Source organism: Nuphar pumila, chromosome 13 (assembly GCF_984573655.1).
Source record: "Nuphar pumila chromosome 13, dmNupPumi1.hap1.1, whole genome shotgun sequence".
NCBI classification, from domain to species: Eukaryota; Viridiplantae; Streptophyta; class Magnoliopsida; order Nymphaeales; family Nymphaeaceae; genus Nuphar; species Nuphar pumila.
Window position 1 is genome coordinate 27,453,923 of NC_143261.1, and position 23,030 is coordinate 27,476,952.

Sequence of the window (23,030 nt, forward strand, 5' to 3'; positions counted from 1 at the left end):
CAAGTCTAAAACACACGAAATAGGCTAACGTGATGGTGCAACCGACTGATAAAATATAGAACTATCCACTAATTAACTAATCTAAACAGAGCCTGAATAATAATCAGCGTCAATCACACATATTTAGAATTGACGTGATTGACATTGAGCTCAGAACATGCTGGTTCTGTTTAGCACTAAACTGTTGGCTATACCGACTCACTACACCTCAGAACATACAGATTTAATCCAATGAAAACTTAGACATAAGTGAAAAATTATCACAACTAAACTAACTAGGCTGAAACACATCCGCTACACATAACACTAATTAACCGTCGATCAAGTTGATGCGTGAACTGTGATTAATCAACATGAATCACGTTGTTTGTTGATGATCCAAAAAAATATAGTCTTGATTATTCTACCGTGTTTTCATGCTGATGCCAGCAGCCTGCGGATCAAAACCTTGAATCCAATCAAGTGCGTTTTGGTATTGCATGAACAAGACGATCGAGAAAATAATTTTTTTCAAAGCAAGGTTGTTCACCAAAATTCGTGAAAACATTAATTTACTCACTCAACGCACTTATAAACCCATCTAACGGATCTACTGTCCCCTTGATTGTTTTGCACTATGTGTGTTTCAGAAACCGAAGAAAAAGGAAAACTAAAAAGATATTACTTAAACGATGAGGCAAAACGACAAGTAACGATCTACTAATCAACTATTGCTAAACATTAAATCTTATTCTTTGCTAAATAAATTGACCAAATAGAAAATGATTTGCGCTAACGATTATGCACATGCAGAAGATAAAATATGATGTATGCAATGGTAAAAAAAAAGAAATCATGTTGTATGCATTCAATGAATGAAAACCAAGAAAAGAATCTAATCTATGTACCTAAACGTAAAGAGAAGAGGGAGAAGAAGCAAACCTCATGATTTACCTCTGATGGAGAGGTTGAGAAGAAGAAACGACTTTTCTATTGCAATCACACGCACCTCCAATCTCTCCGATGATGGGGGCAAGAAGAACTGGCGACGACGAGGTTTAAAAGAAAGGAAGAGAAAGAAGAAGAAAGAAGAACAGGGAAGAAAACTGGCTTGAGAAGAGAAAAGAGAAAAAGAAGTGGAAGAAGAAGTAGAGAGGAGATAGAATGGGGGCGCAGATCTCAAGAGGGAAAAACATCTCCCTCTTCTCTAAAATTAGTATTTATAGTTAGTGGTTAGGTCTAATTAGGTTTTCAAAAAAAAATTCAAAAAGACTCCAAAGATTTTTCAAGAATTTCAAAAGACTTCTCTTTCTAAAAAAATATTTTCTCGAAACTTAATTAGCTTTAAAAATACTCAAAAGAGACCCAATTTGCTCAAATTATAATTTGATGAAAAATGATGAAATTCTTAGCAAACAAGCATTTTTAAACATTTATCGCACATGATCATGCATGAAAATGTATGAAATTATGCATAAAAAATGTAAATGATCATCTGACTCTCATGCTCATGAAATAAGCAAACAAATACTAAGAAAACTATGAAATAACCATAAATCTAATCTTAACAATACAACATACAAACATTGCACGCTGCCTCATACATCAACAAGGTCAGTGACCTCGATGTCCTGACTAACTATGACATCCAAAATGTAGGGCTTCAGCCATTGACCTTGAACATGTTGCCCGTTCATGAGTCCAAAATCTCAATAGCACCATGCAAAAAAACTCTCTGGACTATGAACGGGCCATCCCATCTAGACTTTAGATTCCCTGAAAAGAGATGGAGTCGCAGATTATAAAGCCAAACCTTCTGCTTAGGCTTAAACTATTTTCACACAATGTGCTTGTCATGAAATGCTTGGTTCGAGCCTTATAGATTTGGGTGCTCTCATACGCATCATTTTGCAACTCCTCGAGCTCACTCATCTGCAATCTCCTCTTCACGCCAGCTTGGGTCATATCAAAATTGAACTTTTTGATTGCCCAATACGCCCTATGCTCTAATTCAACAAGGAGATAACATGGCTTCCCAAAAACCAATCGGTGGGAGGACATGCCAATCAGGGTCTTGAAAGCATACTGATATGCCCATAATGCATTGTCAAGGCGTTAGGACCAGTCTTTGCGGTCTGGTCGCACTGTCTTTTCAAGAATCTGTTTGATCTCCCTGTTAGAGACCTCGACCTGGATACTCGTCTGCGGATGGTATGGTGTAACAATCCAATGGTGTATAGAATACTTCCTGAGTAAGGAAGCTACCTGCATATTCTTGAAGTGTGTACCACCATCACTAATCATCGCTCTCAGGACACTGAACCTACTAAAAATATTATGCTTGATAAATCGAAGCACCTCCTTATGATCATTAGTCTGGGTGGACACGGCCTCAACCCACTTGGACACATAATCGACCGCCACTAAAATATAAACAAAATCGAACAATGGCGGAAAGGGACCCATAAAGTTGATGCCCCAAACATCAAAAATCTCTACGACAAAAATAGAAAGAAGGGGCATCATATCGCGCTTGGAAATGCTCCCTGTCTGCTGACAATGTAAGCATTTCCTACAAAAATCATGAGCATCTCGATGTAGTATCGACCACCAAAATCTAAATTGGAGGACCTTCACAGCGGTCTTCTGACTGGAAAAGTGGCCTCCATAGGCCAGAGAATTACAAAAAGATGGTACACCTCCTCAGGGATGCACCTTCGAATCACTTGATTGGGACATAATCGAAACAACTTTGGATCCTCCCAGAAATAATGTTTTACTTGTGCCAGAAAATGATCTCGCTCATTCTTGGCCCAAAGCGCAAGGAACTGACTGATCACCAGATAGTTGATGATGTCAACAAACTAGGTCCAACGCTTGACATAAAGAATCTGCTCATCCAGGAATAAATCATCAATATGTCCTTGATCAGTAGATGTCTCTATCGTCAGTCTGAACAGATGGTCTACTACAAGGTTCTCACATCCACTCTTATCTCGAATCTCGAGATCAAATTCTTATAGCAAGAGGATCCAATAGATGAGTCATGGCTTGGCATCCTTTTTACTCATCAAGTATCGCAGGGCAGCGTGATTTGAGTAAACGATGACCTTGGAGCCCAATAAATATGAATGAAACTTATTGAAGGCAAATACGACAGCTAGTAGTTCCTTCTTAGTGGTTGTATAATGCATTTGAGCATCAGAGAGAGTTCTGCTAGCATAATAAATGGCATGAGACCTATGTTCTATATTCTGGTCCAGAATGGCTCCTACAGCATAATCTGAAGCATCACACATGATTTCAAAAGGTACAGACCAATCGGAAGATCGAAGAATAGGTGCAGTGGTCAGGGCCTTCTTCAGAGACAAAAATGCCTTCAGACAAGCATCATCAAAATAAAATGGCTAATCTTTAGAGAGCAAGTTGCATAACAGTCTAGAAATCTTGCTAAAATCCTTGATAAACCGTCGATAGAAACATGCATGCCCTAAGAATGAATGCACTTGCCGTACTGAGGTCGGTGGAGATAATTTAGCAATGGACTCCACTTTGGCCTTGTAGACCTCGATCCCTTTCTCGGATAAAATATGTCCAAGAACAATCTCCTGATGTATCATAAAATGACTCTTCTTCTAGCTGAGCACAAGATTTGTCTCCATGCATCATTTAAGCACACGCGATAATTTTTGGAGACAATCATCAAATAAAGAGCCATACACTGAAAAGTCGTCCATAAAAATCTTTAGGACATCATCGATCATATGGGATAAAATGGCCATCATGCACCTTTGAAAAGTTGTCGGGGCATTACAGAGCCCAAATGACATTCTTTTGAATGCAAAGGTGCCATAGGGACAGGTGAAGGTAGTTTTTTCCTGGTCCTTGGGGTGAACGGCCACTTGATTGTATCCTGAATACCCATTTAGGAAACAGAAATAATATTGTTCTGCGAGTCTCTCCAAAATCTGGTCGATGAACGACAATGAGAAATAATCCTTCTGCGTTGCACTGTTTAACTTTCTATAATTGATGCACACTTGTCACACCATGGTAGTCCTCATGGGGATGCTCTCTCACTTCTCATTCAGAAGAGCAGTGAGCCCAAACTTCTTGGGGACAACCTGGGTGGGGTTCACCCACTGACAATCGAAGATGGGATAAATGATCTCTGCATCAAACTATTTGACTACCTCCTTCACCACTTCCTTTATATGGGGTATCAATCTCCTTTGAATTTCTATTGAGGTCTTAGCACCCTCATGCATGATAATCTGATGCATGCAAAAGGAGAGGTCTATCCTCTTCAAATCTACCACCGACCATTCAATCACCTCTTTATGCTCATGCAGAACCTGAAGAAGCTGACACTCTTGGATGTTCGTCAGGTCTGTGGAAATGATGATGGTGAGAGCCTGATTCTTGCCTAAAAAGGCATAGTTAAGTGAAGCTGGTAAGGGCTTTAACTCAAGTTCGGGCAAACTCTCAAGGGAAGATCGGGTAGGCTTCTCTGTCAACTCAGGGAGTGGGTCAAAGTGCCAGGTCCAATTCAGCTCATCAGACCGTCTATCAATCAATCCAAGGCTATCTCTCTTGAGTGATTCATCATCATCATCCTGAGTTGGATCACTCAACGTCTATATCGGCTCTGCTTCTACCAGGTTCTGAACCAAATCAGCCTGGAAAGAAGCATCCTCTCTTGCAGGGCCCATCACTGTATTAAAAATGTTCAACCTCATCTTTCTATTGCTAAACGAAACGTCCATCGCACCAGTGTAGCAATTGATGCATGCATTGGCAGTAGCCAGGAAGGGGCAACCAAGAATAATGGGCGTCTACCTCACTTCATCCATGCCCTCATATCCAAAATGATAAAATCTATAGGGAAATAGAAATCCTTCACCTTGACTAATAAGCCCTCAAAAATCCTTTATGGGACCTTGATCGATCTATCTTCTAGTTGAAGGGTCATAGGTGTCGACTTCATCTCCTTTAATCTGAATTTGTCATAAAAGAAACTCGACAAGTTATTCACACTTTTTCCAAGGTTGAGCAAAGCATGCTCGACAGTAATGTCTCCTATAACACATGAAATAATAGGAGTTCCTGGGTCCTTGAGCTTCGGTGGAGTTTGGTGCTGGAGCACTGCACTCACTTGCTCAATCAAATAAATCTTCTTCGGCACATTGGACTGTAATTTTTGTTTCTGCGTATAAAGCAAGAGGAGGTTTATCTGAACGTGCTTGAATATCTCAAGCATCTCTTGCATGTTCAGTCTCTGCTTGCCGAACAACTTTGGCCTCCCTAGCGCCTCAAAAAAGGGGGCTTTGGGTATATAGGACTTGGAAGGCTCAGAAGAAGGATCCCTCACGCTTTCCTAAGGTATGACAGTAGGGACTGGCTGCTTTCACTAGGTCTCTCACTTTCTTCTGCGGCCTCCCTCGCTTTATATTGTTTTCCGCTTGTAAGGGTTATAACCGCTTGAGCCTACTCTTAATGGGTATTTGTCATGTGCAAGCCATGCATCAGCTCCTTACCCCTATGGTTAACTACCAACTAACTAGGCAGTGTCCCCTCGCTTCTTCTGTTAAGCGCCTCGACGAGCTGTCCCATCTGCATCTCTAATTTGGCAATAGGTTGTGTGTGGAAGCTCAAATTCGCCTTGATATCTGAGAAGGCCTGCAACATCTTGTCCTCAAAGGACTAATTGGATATAGGCTCTTGGGGTAGAGGCTGAGCTGAAGAGAAACTTGACCGCTGGAAATCAGGCGCATAACCGCCTTGCCTGGGTGGGTTCTGGGAAGGGATGGGGGTTGGTTGTGTTGATTTTTCCACGATAAAATGGGATGGTTTCGCTAACCCGAGTTATAGGTGATGGAAAATGGGTTGGGCACGGGTTTAGCGAAACCTTGTACCATTTGAGCTTGCTCCTGGACAAACTCAGGGTATTGTGGTGCCGCAGGGTAGTCAAAAACATGGTGTACTGAGCTAGCATAAAGCACACACACTTTCATGGCTAGAGAGGGATTCGACAACAGTTGATCTAATTTTTAGGTTAGCAGGTCAACCTTGTTATGCAACTCAAGGTTTGTCCCTAACTAGAAAGTACCAGCCTTCTTGGCACCAAGAGGGGCAGGTGTAGCCCTCTCAGATCATGAGGCCAAAGCATGGTGCATCAAATTCTCGCTCAGGATCTCAAACAGGGCCAACGCCTGTTATTATTGTAAAATTTTACTTTTGTAAGTCAAACTAACCTTTTAAAAAGTTTTTGAAAATAACTTGCCTTCGTTTTAAAATGCGAGAAAATTTTGAAGAATGGGACTCGCTTGTCGGTACGAGGTTCGACCGTTTCTGGCGCCATAACCAGAGGTAATCGAACCAAAGATCAATCATATGTTTTGCTTTGCTCAACTTGTCTAAATCGATGTTCTATTCCTAAATGCACAAAGAATCAGGCACGTGGTATGAACTTTAGAAAATGCGGATTGAAAATATGATGTTTGCTTGGAATACTTGGAAAAGATGACACTTTAAAAATCGTGAATTGCATTGAGAAAGTATTTTTTAAGAAGGTAAAATTGATTTATGAAGAAAAGGAGTTCTTTTGAGAAAATCAAATTCTGAAGAAACATTAGAGATTTTTAAGAAAATCGATTTTTCTAAGTTTTGAACTCTGAAATTGATCAAAAGGATGGGCGTGTGGCCCTGTGAAAAGCTATTCATGATGCAATCTAACCTAGATGATGTATGAATGCAATTTGAGAAAATATTTTCTGAAGAAGTTTGAGAAAACCTTTTGTAAAAGAATTTATGTGCCTTATAGAATTTACATGAAATAAATTCAGCACATATTCCTGATTATGGCCACGAATATGCATTGAATATACCTCATTTGATTCTAAAAGGGGGGAATACTTAGAAAAGTTTAGAAAATATGCTATGATTTTTTAAAATAGCCTAAGAATGTAGGCTCTTTGTGGCTTAAAAGGAGATGATAAATCTGGATATTGTTCGTATTCTGACTATGGCTACAAATACGAAACCCATCGAGTTTATCAACTCCTTACAAGCGAGTGCATGTGCCATTCGTCTAGACTATTATAAATTTGAATATGCATGAATCATCATCCATCACACATTAACATTATTGAAAAATACACTATATGCAATGCAGCCCTATTCTAAGTAGGAAATTAAATTCTTATTCTAAATTTATAATTTATATCAATAATAAATTGAAATACATAAAGGAAAATGTAACGACCCCAATCCATACCCTTTGAAAATGCAGATTTTTTTTTTCTAAGAGTTGCGGAAACCTTCCGAGAGATCTGGGGTCCTCACAGTTCCAATCTCCATTGGATAGCCCAACCACCACAAACGAAGTTGCAATCATCATCCATAAGAACCAAACCAATTTCTTTATTTATGAGAAAGAGTAAATTTCAAAAACAAGATTTTATTCAACTGAAAATAAAGAAACAACTGAAAAGAAGCAAGAAGAACTAAGACAAAAGAAAGAGACACTAAGTTCTCTACTGAAGCTGACAAGCCCAAGTATGACTCTCATTCATCCCCAGTAGCCAGTCCAGCCTCACTGTTTACCATGACCTGTGAAAAACCAACAAAGTAGGGTGTCAGAACCAAAATTCTAAGCACAGCTACTTCTAAAGAAACCAGGTGAGAAAAAAAACATGGATAGGATTTCATGCAGTGATTTGAGTGAGTGCAGATATAAAATTTACAGCATTCAAATATCCATAACTACCAATAATTGCATATGCTCACCAGTCAAGAACAGTAAAGCAGTGTCATATATCAAGAACTAAATAATCAAACCTTGGAGCATGATTTCACAAAGTAAATCATATGCCACCACCAAATTATGTCATGATATCAATAATCATTCAAACATGCATGATCTAATGCATAACAAAAAATGCATGATTATGTGCAATGCATGATTTCTTTTGTTATCTTTCATTTAAGTTCCATCTTTCCATATGCATGTCCTATTAAATGCACACATCTTTAAGTTCCTCTTTTTAATTACTGTGGCCCGCGGATACACCAAACGGGTACAATCCCCGAGGTCAAGTAGGTCCTAAGGGTAGCTTAACACACAATTTGTATTTTATTACTGGGTTCCAACTTAGCCCTCGACCGATATCAGGAAACAGCACCATCCATCGAAACATTAGACCTCCACATCTAATGTCGGGGACACAAGGGATACCCCACGCCTACAAGTGTCACTTCCTTGGTACCATAAACAACAGTTGTGTCAAACACACCACTCCCGGGTAAAGTGACGGACTCTCCCTAAAACCGTGGCCAGGAGAAAGAACCTCAATATCGGGTTCTGGGGACCAAATTCACGCACACAGAGTTTTTGTATCCTCACAGTCTCCCCAAGACCGAATATCCAAGATTCTCATACTCCAGATGAGATATCTCAGAATGTATATTACACTGTTCTTATTCATTATATTTTTTATTTAAGTCCATTATTTAAGTTTGCAACACCATATGCAAAAGTAAAGTAAAAACCCGCATCCTCCCTTGCGGGGACCCATTCGGGACTCCAACCCATATAAACCACTAGAACAGTGTAATAACGTGCCAAACCATCTTATGTGGTTTAAGTGATGCAATTAAAAACATATGTGAAAGGAAACCAAACCCACGACTCTCCAGGCCGATAATGGTCCATTTAGGCCATCGGTGTATCACATAATAAAACAAAGTAGTGTTTACCTATAACACTATGTCAATAATGCCAAAAGCATGTACACTCATGCAATCATAACCCAATCATATGCATGTCAATTATCAATCATATGCATTTCCACTATATGTGTGTTACTTACATCACATACGGGTATCAACCAACCCATGTCTTCTTTTGAGTGAGTGTTCATGTACCATTTCACATAATGAATCAAGCATTCATGCCCAAGAAGAATTATCAATAACCAAGTCATGCCCACATTCCAGATTTCACAACTAGTATGATGAAAAGCAAAACAACATTTACATAATTACTGGGCAAAAGCTTAAGTTTTGCCATATGCTAGGGAAGTTAGTCGGGCTTACCAATCCCAGACCCGCCAACCTCCTAGCTAGAAATATAGTCAATTCATTTCACTCAGTCCATTCAGTTCATTCAACCGAGCCAGTCAACCAGCCCAGCCAACTGGATCAGCTGAAGTTGGCTGTTCAGCAAGCACCGTCGATTATGCTAATAAACAACCTAAAGCAAAACATTAGGTAACACATGCAAGATTCTATCGGACCTTAATAATTCATCTACCTAGCAGAAGTGTATCACACTATTCATGAATTAACTATTTAGGATTGTGTATATCCATTTATGAAAATAGGAAATCATATTTACATCATTTAGCTGACTACGAAAATGTATGGAAATCAATAGTAACCAAGACATATATATATACATACATAGTCAGTTGGAACACATACTGATTTTAAGTCTAATTCAAAACATTGTATGGTGCTGCATCATCAAACACATCTAGCCCATGTTTCGGTATACACAACAATGTTCCATTTGAGGATAGCCAGATTTCAAAAATAAAGGAAATCAATTAACAAGAAATTTCCTATATGCAGATCATCGCACAGTCCCTTTTTAATCCCCTTTCAAATTATAGGCATAGTCATCCCCTTTGATATCACAATAACCAAATGCAAACCGAAAATGACTTCAAATTCTGGAAATACAACATTCTTATCAGGTATACACCTGTACCAAAGAAAAAACCAACTATTTCTCATGTTACAAATTCTACAACAAAAACCCTGATGCCCCAGTGCCTTTAAACCCGTCAAGCACACAACCATTAAGTTTAGATTTATCTTTAGATTTATCTTTCAATGTACATCAATTATCATCTCCAAATACCCACCTCGGGTATCTAATCCATCTTGTCCATTCGGCCAGGCATGTGTCTAAATTTCTCACAAGCAATTAGAGAATTACAGCCCATTAATTCCTTAGAGAGCATGGTTATATACCCCTTCCTCAATACCCACATATATTCCAGAATTTTCATATTTAAGCAGTCACAAACTATTTCAGAATGCAAGTATTTTACTAGGCAACTAATCTTTCAAGCGTACGACTCATTCATACATTTGAAACAGTAGGACATATGCATCATAGAAGGGTTTTGAATACAAGAGAAATGTAGTACAATATGCATTTGATTATCCAATGCCATGTGCAGTTAATTTCAAAAACTTTTCTTCTTACAGTCTTAATAAATCCCTGACCTAAATGAATATATATATTTACATAGTTGGTTGATATTTTGAAATGATCTTTTTAAAACAATTATTTTCAATAAAACTTTGGAAAATCGTCAACCAAAAATATAAAAACCGACTTTCCACAAAGTGATAAGTACGGGTCGAATCCTCAGGGAACAGGAATTAATCACAATATTTCTAGAAAATTTAATTTATTAATGACAAATGTCAATCTACAATTATAAAGTTAATACAACTACAATTAATCACTAAAAGGAAAATAAACAAGCACTCAGTCTTCTGCTCCACACCAAGGGTCTTTCCGTCTTTTCGCCAATTAGAGAATCTTTGCACTTGGACAATAACCCTGGAAACTAAATATGCTTTTCACCTAAAAATGCAGAAAATACAAAGTTAGAATTCTATTCTAACAATGCAAACAATAACTAAAACTAATTCTAATTTTACAAAAATCATAAAACAAATGCTACTTATCAAACAAAAATTAAATAAAATACTAAATTAATTCTAAAATTAACCAAATTACTTCTACTAATGTTGTGTGATGATTATGCAACTCCTAAAATGCAGAAACTACTGAAAACAAGTCTAAAATGCTGAAACTAATAAAATTATGAAACTGCCCCTAACTAGTGTAAAGTAGCTTTCTGACAGGTTATCGTAAAACCACTGTTTGACAGGGCAAACAAGGTCCGATTTTCCCAAAATTTATTCTGTTCTGCAACTGACAGATTAAACAATCTGACAGTTTTTACAGAATGAAAAAACGATATCTGGAACTCCAGATATAAGTGTTTCAAATCTGGGAAAAATCAGGATATCGACAGTCCTGTAATTTAAAATCCAGAAAAAGCGGTTTTCGCAAAACGCTTAAAAATCAGACCAAATCAACTCCGAATGAGCTGAAATTTGGTCTGCAGTCAAATAACACAACTATCAAGTGAATAGAATAATTTTTTTTGGAAAACACAGAATTTTTGCACAGAAAATACTGCTGGTGCGACAGGGCAAAAATCTGGTTTTTATTTGAGTGCACTATTCACTTTATGAATCTATTTTAACACTCTAAAAGACAAAGCAAACCTAATGCAATCTAAATGACACTGTATAACAGTGCATATGCAGATGACTATTATGAATACGCTAAATGCACGACGAGCAAAACACGATAAGCAAATTATGACTAGAACTACGTTAACTAACAATGCAAATGCAACTATGCTAAACAATAAAATGCAATACGACTACTAAGTTAAACAATATCTAATTACCAATTCAAACAATCATAAACACATTTCACACATACGAAACAAATACGATATCCGTACACACACTTCTACACTAAAACTAACTTAGATAAATAAACTAATTAGTATAAAAAACAACATAAATAATACTAAATGAAATTAATTCACTAAAGAACAAAGGCTAGGGTTAGGGTTGGTTTGGGAGAACTCGGTTTGGATTAGGTAGGCTCGAGCTATGTTTGACTCGACTCGGACTAGTATGGACTTGGTATAGGTTTGGCCTAACTAATTGGGTTCGGTTTTGAGTTGACTTAGTCAACTAGGTTCAGTTGACTTAGGTGGACTCGGTTTGACTTGGATAGAGTTGGGTTAACTTGGTTAAGGTTGACTCAACTTGGTTTAACCTAGATTAGGTTTGACTTAGACTAGAGTTGACTCGACCTAGGCTCGGTTTGGACTCACCCTGGGTTAGACTAAAACGTGACTCGGGTTAGGTCTTGGTCTTGGACTTCGGCTTATTAAGACTAGGTTGAACTCGGTTTAGGGTTGACTTCGTCAACTAAGCTCGGTTTGAGTTAGGTAGGTTGGGATAGGCTTGGATCAAGCTTGACTCGGGTTAACTTAGTCAATTGAGGTCGGTTATAAGGATAGGCACACAATAAAAATTCAAAGATAATTTTGGAAATGGAGAAGTCCCAAAATCGTCCTTCTAATGGGGAGTTACAACCTTAATGAGCTTTTAAATCCAATTGGGAAACATGGATCAATGCAATTTCCAAAATCAAGGTGAGGGAAAGCCTTTAATTGAAATTAATTCCTTTTTGGAGAATTCAAACCGTCCAACCTAGATAGTCACACGATTTTGGCTTTCCAACCAAGAATTTAAATGCAATTATTTCTTTCTTGAACCCATAAACACCTACTTTGGAAATTTAATTGATTTTCAAATTGGCTTTTCAAATCTCAATTTGTAACTCCCTATTAATAGGCAATCAAGAATTAAATCCTTCTTTAAATACCCCACACGATTTTTGAAACTTAACTTTTTCCAAAAACTTTCCACATTTCAATGCATTAATTGCTTTCCTTCTCAAAAATCGTCTACACTAATTGGCTTTACTTTCTAAACTAAAAGAATTAAATCTACCTAGGGAATAAAAGGAATTAAAGGGAAAAACGATTTCCTAGGAGTTAATGCTAACTTAACTCTCAAAACCTATTTAATTAACCCCTAAAAACGGCTAGGAAAGAAAACCCTAATACATTGAACCTAGACGTCTTCCTAACTCAACTAATGACATTTAAAACTTTCTAAGAAAATCGACCAAGAGCTCAAGGAGAGCTCTAATGGCCGCCGCCCCACCTTGGGGAAGAAGAAGATCCACACGAAAATTAAAAATAAAAATATAAATTAACAAAAAGCAATAAAAATAAATAATCACTATTTTGATAAGATTAAATTAGAAAATAAAAAAAAGACTCCTAATTACACAAATGCTAACAAGAACAGCACTATGCTGGAATTAAAAACATGAAAAAAAAGAAAACTTGATTTTTGTAATTTTCGTCAATAGAGTCAAAACACAAAAACAAAAAATGATTAAAACACTTAGTTAAATCAACCCTAAAACAATGAAATGACTAACACAAGTTTATGCTACTGTTAACATACTAAACACACAGTAAACCACATGTCTTACTAACCTAAACACACTTTTAACGAAAATGTAAATATCGGCTAGAATATCTCTAGCCGATTTTTTTCTTTTTCAAAAGTGAAAACAAACAAGACACAAACACAACCTACGAATAAACTGACTTAAAATGAACTTTTATAATTGGATTTTCAGCAAAACAGCTCAACACACATGCTGGACATAAAAAAAATCAGAGCAAAGAAAAATATTTTTGTAAAAATCAAGAATCGGCTAGAATAAGTCTAGCCGATTTTTGGATTTTTCTTTTAAATTAAAATCAAATGCAACCCACACAAAAATGACTAAGGTGATTCAAAATGAACACTTTTTTTTATTGGATTTTCTGTAAAACAGCCCCAAGAACGCCTATGAGAAATTTGAAGAATCGGCTAGATGAAGATCTAGCCGATTTTTAATAAAAAGGCATGAAAAATCTAAAAAAAAAACAATCGATTTCAATGAATCAAGCAAACAAATAAACCTAATCTAACGTGCTGTCCTATGCACGAAATCTAATCTAAGGTTGAAACGAGAAGAAAAACAAGAAACACTCAGAAAATAAGAAGAAGAAAACCACACACACTTCGGTTTTAGCTAGAAGAGAAGGAAGAAGAAGACCTACCTTTTGGAAGATCCAACGACCGGGGGGGATGAAGAAGAGCGGACCGTGGCTGGAGATGGACGTCCTACACAGTTCGAGAATGCTGTACTTCACCAAAAAATGGCACCTTTGCAGCTGCTACACGTTGGAGATCCACCGACGGTGGAATGTGAGCCGATTCTTGATCGGAGGGAGTAGAAAGCCGGATGGAGGTAGGGCCGGCTCACCTTGGTGGTGTGTTTCGCACTCCCGCCCAAGGTTAATGGTCTTCACCTCTGCTACACCTGCAAAAATACAGAAAAGTGGTGAAAAGACAGCAAGGAACAAGAAAGAAATGGAAATGAACAAAAGAAAGATCGAAAATATGCTTAAAAATCAAGCATAGACCGGTCTTCAATGGCCAACACGTGGGGGAGATGGAGAGGAAGGAGTTTCTGGAGTAGATTCACTGCAAGGGGCATCCAAACACAGCCAAAGACGCATAGGGTTCTTGAAAAAAAATTATTTATAGTTTTGACATTTTTCAGAAAAAATGTTAAAAAATAAAATATTGCTAGGCGCCACTTTCTGGGGGGTTTTCTGCAAAACTTTTTTTAATTTGGATATGGATAGGTGTGTGGGTTGGGTTTTGGACTTTTTAAGAATTGATCCAAGGTCCAATTGACCTGAATGGGTCGGATATGGATCCGATCCACCTCGAAATATGTGCCCAAACACTGAAATAGCCATAACTCTCTCATTTTAACTCCGATTTTTCTGAAATTCGAACCATAGCCCCTTACTATCAAAACACATCTAAACATAGGTTTAAAACCTTAAACTTGATACAAAATGCATGAAAAACTTGTTTACATGATGTGCATTTCATGCATCATCAAATACCCCCATGCTTAAATGTTTGTTAGTCCCTTAACAAACCCTAATCATGATATGCACTGAAGACAAGAAATGCTAAGCATGAATGCATAATACTAACTCACTTTCGTAGGAATCACGGTTGCATTTAGCGTATGCAACAAGCCCTTTAAACCCCTAGCTTACACTAGAGGACGAGTAAGGTTTCGTGAGGGTTTGCAGAGATGCTACCCACAAACATCAATGAAATGCGAGGATGATTTTTCAAAAATATGAGGCTCTTAAGAATGCAGTTGGAACAAATATTTCATGTAATTGACATTCTCAAAACAAGTTTAAAAATCTCATGCCGCCACAGTAAAAATTCTTTTCCTTCACTTTTCTAATATTGTAGCTAGTTCATGATTTTTCTCTGAAAGTCAAGTATTCTCATGTTTTACTCATTTATTCTCACTTGTATATTTTCTGCACAGTAATACACATATATGCCTAAGCAATGAAAATTTTCTCATACAGCACATTCTTTTTTTTTCTCATTTTCACTCTTTTTTTCAACTTTTGAACTCTTGCGCATTCTTCTCATATGAGCACTATTTCGAATAGTCAGTTTTCGTGACCCGTGTAGCGAGCTTTGGGTCAGTGACTCCCAGGCTGGCCAACCTTAGGGCACTAGATACAAAGTATCCCTCAGACTTAATTGCTCGAGTCACTAGACCTTCTATTCTAATAGTTTACGTATAGTCTGCCTCTCGTCATGTGCAATGTCTCTATCTCTTAGGCTTTCTATGCAGTCCATGTAACAAGCTTTCGAACCGGTGGCTCCCAAACCAGCTGGCTTTGGGGCACCAGGTGTAAAACACCCTTCAGATTCTACTTACTCGAACTACAAAGGCCACAGATATCGACTTAGACAAGAAGATGATCTCCTTCGTTATCCTTTTCGTTAAGATACTCAAACACTTCATCTCGTGTCTGAGTTCCACTACTAGGATTCACGAAGACATCAACAACTAAACGTAGCTCTATTCTTTTAAACTCATTTTTCAAACACATCTTTCCATTTGCTTATTTCTTTCAGAAAACATACTGTGCATACTTATACTAAAGTGATTCAAAATTTTCTAACAATCAAATACTATCTTTTCTTTGAATTTTCTCATGAATAACTACTCTATTTGACTCAGTTCAGAGAAAAAAAATTATGGGGCTTAAAAATTTATAAACTGTTAGATTATGCCAAAAATAATCATATATGCTACAACTTATTCTCAAATGCCTACTTAGATTACCAGTCATACAAAAAATTTTGAAATTTTTGTGTGCATGCATCTAAACCACCCCCCCATGCTTGAATGACACTGTCCCTAGTGGCATACAAAATAAGTAAAAATGTAATGCACATGCACACTAAAAGACACTAACAAAAATATGGGAGAAAGGATAGATACAACCTGATTTGCTTTGAGCTTCTGAAGTTGAATTTCATCTGATCTCTGAATTCTTTGAAAGCTCTTCCATGCACCTGGTAACTGATACACTAAGTGTTAGATTCATCTTGCATACATCAAAACAAATGTTAGCACATATGAAATGAAATACTGAATAAAGAAAAACCCTGAAATGAAAAACAAATTAATGTACATATGATACATCCCTCTGGTCGAATCCTCATGCCTTCGTGAGATGCACTATCTCACACTCACCATCCTGCAAGGCATCTGAAATGAAGGGCTTCAGTCTTTGCCCATTTACCTTGAATGTACCTTGGGTCATAGGATCGAATAATGTCACTGCTCCATGGGGAAATACTTCTTTCACGATGTAAGGACCTGTCCATCTCGATCTCAACTTTCCTGGGAATAAATGCAAACGAGAATTGTATAGCCACACTTTCTGATCTGGTTCAAACACTTTTCTGACAATATGCTTATCATGAAATGCTTTCGTGCGAGCTTTGTATAATTTGGCATTCTCGTACGCATCATTTCGGAGTTCCTCTAATTCTGAGAGTTGCAGTGATCTCTCTTTGCCAGCCTGGGTGAGGTCAAAATTCAATTTCTTGATAGCCCAGTACGCTCTATGCTCTAGCTCGACAGGAAGATGGCATGCTTTCCCGAATACAAGGCGATACGGGGACATACCAATGGGAGTCTTAAATGCAGTTCTATATGCCCAAAGGGCATCATCTAAGCGCTGAGACCAATCCTTGCGGTCCGGGCGAACTGTCTTTTCCAAAATTCGCTTAATCTCCCTATTGGACACTTCAACCTGTCCACTAGTCTGCGGATGATATGGAGTGGTGAATCTATGATTGACAGAATATCTTCTCAGAAGAGAAGCTATGTGTATATTCCTAAAATGTTTGCCACCATCGCTAATCATCGCACGTGGCACCCCAAAATGACTGAAAATGTTGTGCTTAATGAACTTAAGCACTACTTTGTGATCATTGGTCTTGGTTGCCACAGCCTCGACCCACTTGGACACATAATCAACTGCCACCAAAATGTAGAATTTTCCGAATGAAGGCAGAAATGGTCCCATGAAATCAATGCCCCAAACATCAAAAATCTCGACTATCAAAATCGGAAGCAAGGGCATCATGTCCCTCTTGGACATGTTCCCAATCTGCTGACATCGAAGACATCGCCTACAGAACTCATGAGCATCCCTGTGGAGTGTGGGCCAATAAAATCCTGACTGCAAAACCTTTGCAGCCATCTTCCTACTACTAAAATGCCCTCCACAGGCTAACGAATGGGAAAAATTCAGAATGGACTGGTACTCTTCCTCCGGAACACATCTCCTAATGATCTGGTCTGCACAGTATTTGAACAACTCTGGTTCATCCCAATAATAGTGCCTTACCTGAGATAGGAATCTCTCACGCTCATTCTTGTTCTAATGCTTAGGTATCTGCCTCGAAACCAGATAGTTCACAATATCTGCAAACCAGGGTAACTGCGGTGTACTGACTGACATGATCTACTCGTCGGGGAAAGAATCACTGATCGGCCTTTGATCCTGCGTGGTCTCCACGATCAGTCTGGAAAGATGGTCTGCTACTACATTCTCGCTTCCCTTCTTATCTCGAATCTCGAGATCAAACTCCTGTAGTAGTAGGATCCAACGAATCAATCTCGGTTTGGTGTCTTTCTTATTCAACAAATATTTCAATGCAGAATGGTCAGAATAGACAACCACCTTCGAACCGAGTAAATAGGACCTGAATTTATCCAATGCAAAAACTACCGCAAGTAGCTCCTTCTCTGTCGTAGTATAATTCATCTGAGCATCAGACAGAGTTCTACTCGCATAGTAGATCACATAGGGCTTCCTATTAATGCGTTGTCCTAAAATGGCCTTCATAGCGTAATCAGATGCATCGCACATAATCTCAAATGGGAGAGTCCAATCTGGAGGTCTCAAAATAGGTGCAGTAATCAAGGCCTCTTTGAGAATCTCAAAGGCCTTCATACAATCCTCACCGAAAACAAAGGGCTGATCTTTCTCCATTAAAGTGCAGAGCGGTCGAGAGATTTTGCTGAAATCTTTTATGAACCGCCTGTAAAATCCTGCATGCCCTAAAAATGATCGAATCTACCTCACAGAGGTGGGTGGAGTCAAACGGGAAATGGATTCCACCTTCGCTCTGTCAACCTCAATACCATGCTTGGACACAATGTGTCCTAGCACAATCCCCTCCTGGACCATAAAATGGCTCTTTTCCCAACTCAGGACGAGATTGGTCTCCGCACACCTACTCAGTACTCGAGCAAGTTTTTGGAGGCAATCTTCAAAAGAAGAGCCATACACTGAAAAGTCGTCCATAAAAACTTTCATCACATCATCAATCATGTCCGAGAAGATAGCAAGCATGCACCTCTGAAAAGTAGCCAGGGCATTACAGAGCCCAAACGGCATACGTTTAAACGCGAAGGTGCCATAAGGACATGTAAATGTGGTCTTCTCCTGGTCATCAGGATGGACAACTACCTGATTGTATCCTGAATATTCATCTAGAAAGCAGTAGTAGCTCTGCCCTGCGAGTCTTTCTAAGATCTGATCAATGAATGGCAATGGGAAATGATCTTTCCTAGTTGCCACATTCAGCTTCCTATAATCGATGCAGACTCGCCATCCTGTAGTGGTCCTCATCGGAATTCTCTCACCCTTCTCGTTCTCAACCATAGTGAGTCCTGACTTCTTCGGCACAACCTGAATCGGACTGACCCACTGGCTATCAGAATGAGGGTAAATGATTCCAGCATCCAACCACTTCACTACCTCTTTCTTAACCACTTCCTTCATGTTGGGATTTAGCCTTCTCTGCATATCCCTAAATGGCTTGACTTCCTCATCACAATGGATCCTATGCATGCAGAATGAAGGATCAATCCCCTTCAGATCAGCAACTCCCCAGCCAATCGCTGCCTTGTGCTCTCGAAGAATAGTCAACAACCTCTGTTCCTGCTCCTCAGTGAGCAAGGACGAGATGATCACAGGCAGAGTCTCATCATCTCTGAGATAAGCATACTTGAGTGAATCTGGTAAGGGCTTCAGCTCAAGTTTCGGAGGTGACTCGATCGATGATTTGGTGGGGGTCTCCGCAAGTGGTGGAAGAGGCTCCCTGACAGCTCCCCAAGGTGGTCTCTCTGACGACACTCTAGACACATCTATACTATCTACACTACTATTCTTCTCTATATGGTACAAATCTAAAGAATCCTCAGTAATGTACAACTCGGGCTGCTCCTCCACTAACTCCTGTGCAATGTCTACATGAAAGCAGTCCATGTCTTCTGCTGGTCCCATCGCGGCATTGAAAATATTCAGCTTGACCTTTCGATTGCCGAATGAGAGATCCATGGCTCCGGTCCTACAGTTGATGCACGCATTGGCAGTCGCCAAGAATGGTCTGCCTAAAATAATCGGAGTCTGGTGCTGGCTGTCTACTCCTTCCATATCAAGAATAATGAAATCGACTGGAAAATAAAAGTCATCCACCTTAACTAGCACGTCTTCCAAGACACCTCTCGGTACCTTGACAGAACGATCTGCCAGTTGAAGTATAATCGGAGTCGATCTCATCTCTCCTAGCCTGAAAGAATCAAAGAAATACCCGGGCAGAATGTTCACGCTTGCTCCAAGATCGAGCAATGCGCGTTCTATCCGGATATTTCCTATGGTACATGCAATGATAGGGGCTCCAGGGTCCTTGAGCTTTGGTGGTGTCTGATGTTGAAGTACTGAACTCACCTGCTCAGTCAGATGGACCCTGTTAGGAACTCGCTCTCTAGATTTCCTCTTCTGCGTACATAGCTCCTTCAGGAATTTGGCATATGCCGGCACCTGCTGAATCGCATCAAGCAGAGGTAGGTTGATCTGCACATGCTTGAATATATCAAGCATGTCCTGGATCTTCGCACCTTGCTTCCCTCTAAACCCGGGAGACTCTAATGCTTTGGGATAGGGTGGTGGGGGAATATACTATGCTGACTCCTCCTCTTTGTGAGAAGGCTCACTCCTATCCTTCTTCTTCTCTGAGGATGAAGATGATGATGATGATGAAGATGATGATGGGGATGATGGTTGAGCCGACGTAGGTGAAACAATGGTCTCTGGCTCCTCTATCCTCTCTCTACTCTCTCGCTCTCTGCTCTCGACATGATACTCACGTCCACTCCTCAAGGCCATAACTGATTTAGCCTGCTGCTGTGTCTCAGTATGAAATAGGCCTCCAGTCATCTGGTCCTTACCCTTCGGGTTCATGACAGCCTGACTCGGCAATGTACCCTCGGGTCTCCTACTAATAGCCTCAGCTAACTGTCCCATTTGTGATTCTAACTTCGCAATGGATTGCGTATGCGAGCTCAAAATCTGGCTACACTTCTCGAAGGCGTTCTGATTAGAGGTTTTCACCTCTTGGAATGCCTGGAGAAGTCTCTCCTCAAAAGATGTCTGTGGGGCAGACTCCTGCTGAATCGGGGGAGTGACAGAAGAAGAAGAAGACTGAGAATAGTTCGGTCTTTGAAATGACTGAGTAAAAGATGGCTGCCGAACTGGCTGAGAGGATGTAGGCATCTGTATGAAAGACTGTGGATTCTTCCATGAAAAATTGGAATGGTTACGCCAACCCGAATTATATGTCGATGAAAATGGGTTATTCGGCGGTCTGACGTAACCCTGAGCTGCCTGAACTTGTTCTTGAACAAATTCAGGGTACTGAGCTGCCGAAGGGCACTCAGTGATCTCGTGTGCCGGACTGGCACAAAGAGTACACACCTGTTGTGTAGTGGATGGTCCTGAGAGAAGCTGGTCCAGCTTCTGAGCAATCATGTCTACCTTGCACTGTAGTGCAGTAGATGGACCAATCTCAAGAACACCAGCTTTCTTCTGAATGCTGGGTGTGGCTCTATCAGAATGAGAGCTCGAAGCATGGTGGAGTGAATTCTCGGCCAATGTATCAAATAGCCTCCATGCTTCGTCCTCGCTCTTCAGCATGAATGTCCCTCCACATGAAGAGTCGATCATCTGACGATTCTTATCAGACAATCCATCATAGAAGCTTTGCACCAGTTGCCATTTCGGCACCTGATGATGGGGACATTTCCTGAGGAGATCCTTCATTCTCTCCCAGGTCTCATGAAAGCGCTCACCATCTAGCTCTGAAAAGCTAGTGATGGCTCTACGATATTGGTTCGTACGACCAATGGGAAAATATTTCCGAAGAAACTCCTGTTGCAATTGATCCCATGACTCTATTTCTACAGAATCTAAGGATTTTAGCCAATACTTGGCTTTGTCCTTCAATGAAAAGGGGAATAGAGTCAACCTCATTGCATCATCATCGAAATTCTGTATCTTAACAGTAGAACAGATTTCGAGGAATTCATCTAAATGTCGGTAGGGATCTTCATGACTAAGGCCATAAAAGGATGGAAGCATCTGAATAATGCTGGCCTTAATCTCATAATGCTGCGCTCCTACATCGGGTCTCCGAATGCAGGATGCCTGAACATAGTCTGTGGGAATGAAGTATTCCCTCAGAGGGCGTGAAAGAACTGGGGGTGGAGGTGGAGGATCCATGTCAGCCATTGTTGCCGAACTTCGATGAGAATGTAAAATTCTCTCTGGGTTGTCAACAAATGGGTGTAATGGGGTTCCTAGACCTCGTCGACCCTGCATACACTGGTACTAAGACCAGATGTACGCAAACAACCTAACTCTAAATCTAAACTACACAGGTACTAAAATGTAAATAACACAAAATTGACAACTACTAAACAAATATGCTAAACTAATTATGTAAGAATGATCTAACTAAGTGAATGAAATAACAAATTAAACTACTCTAAAGTACTAAAAAGATAAATACAGGAAATCATAAACTAAGTTTTTCTAAAACCCACCTGTCTAATCGCTCCTTGCAGAATGAATTTCAGTTGAATCCTAGAAAGAACATAACATGAATCCTATATTTACTAACTATGTTAATCCTATATTCCCTTACTAATCCTACTAACTAAAAATAAAATAACTAATTAACTAACTAAAACAAATTAATAAATCAAACTCTAAGAAATAAAGTAATTAATTCGTCGTTCCCTGGCAACGACGCCAAAATTTGGTTGATATTTTGAAATGATCTTTTTAAAACAATTATTTTCAATAAAACTTTGGAAAATCGTCAACCAAAAATATAAAAACCGACTTTCCACAAAGTGATAAGTACGGGTCGAATCCTCAGGGAACAGGAATTAATCACAATATTTCTAGAAAATTTAATTTATTAATGACAAATGTCAATCTACAATTATAAAGTTAATACAACTACAATTAATCACTAAAAGGAAAATAAACAAGCACTCAGTCTTCTGCTCCACACCAAGGGTCTTTCCGTCTTTTCGCCAATTAGAGAATCTTTGCACTTGGACAATAACCCTGGAAACTAAATATGCTTTTCACCTAAAAATGCAGAAAATACAAAGTTAGAATTCTATTCTAACAATGCAAACAATAACTAAAACTAATTCTAATTTTACAAAAATCATAAAACAAATGCTACTTATCAAACAAAAATTAAATAAAATACTAAATTAATTCTAAAATTAACCAAATTACTTCTACTAATGCTGTGTGATGATTATGCAACTCCTAAAATGCAGAAACTACTGAAAACAAGTCTAAAATGCTGAAACTAATAAAATTATGAAACTGCCCCTAACTAGTGTAAAGTAGCTTTCTAACAGGTTATCGTAAAACCACTGTTTGACAGGGCAAACAAGGTCCGATTTTTCCGAAATTTATTCTGTTCTGCAACTGACAGATTAAACAATCTGACAGTTTTTACAGAAT

General features: G+C 39.0%; 1 non-coding gene across 1 annotated transcript; it reads left to right on the forward strand.

The window, feature by feature from the left end:
* Positions 1-21,264: 21,264 nt before the first annotated feature.
* LOC149818184 (small nucleolar RNA R71) lies at positions 21,265-21,367 on the forward strand. The gene has a single exon (XR_016427470.1). It is a non-coding gene; the product is annotated as a small nucleolar RNA R71 (small nucleolar RNA).
* The last annotated feature ends 1,663 nt before the right edge of the window (positions 21,368-23,030 follow it).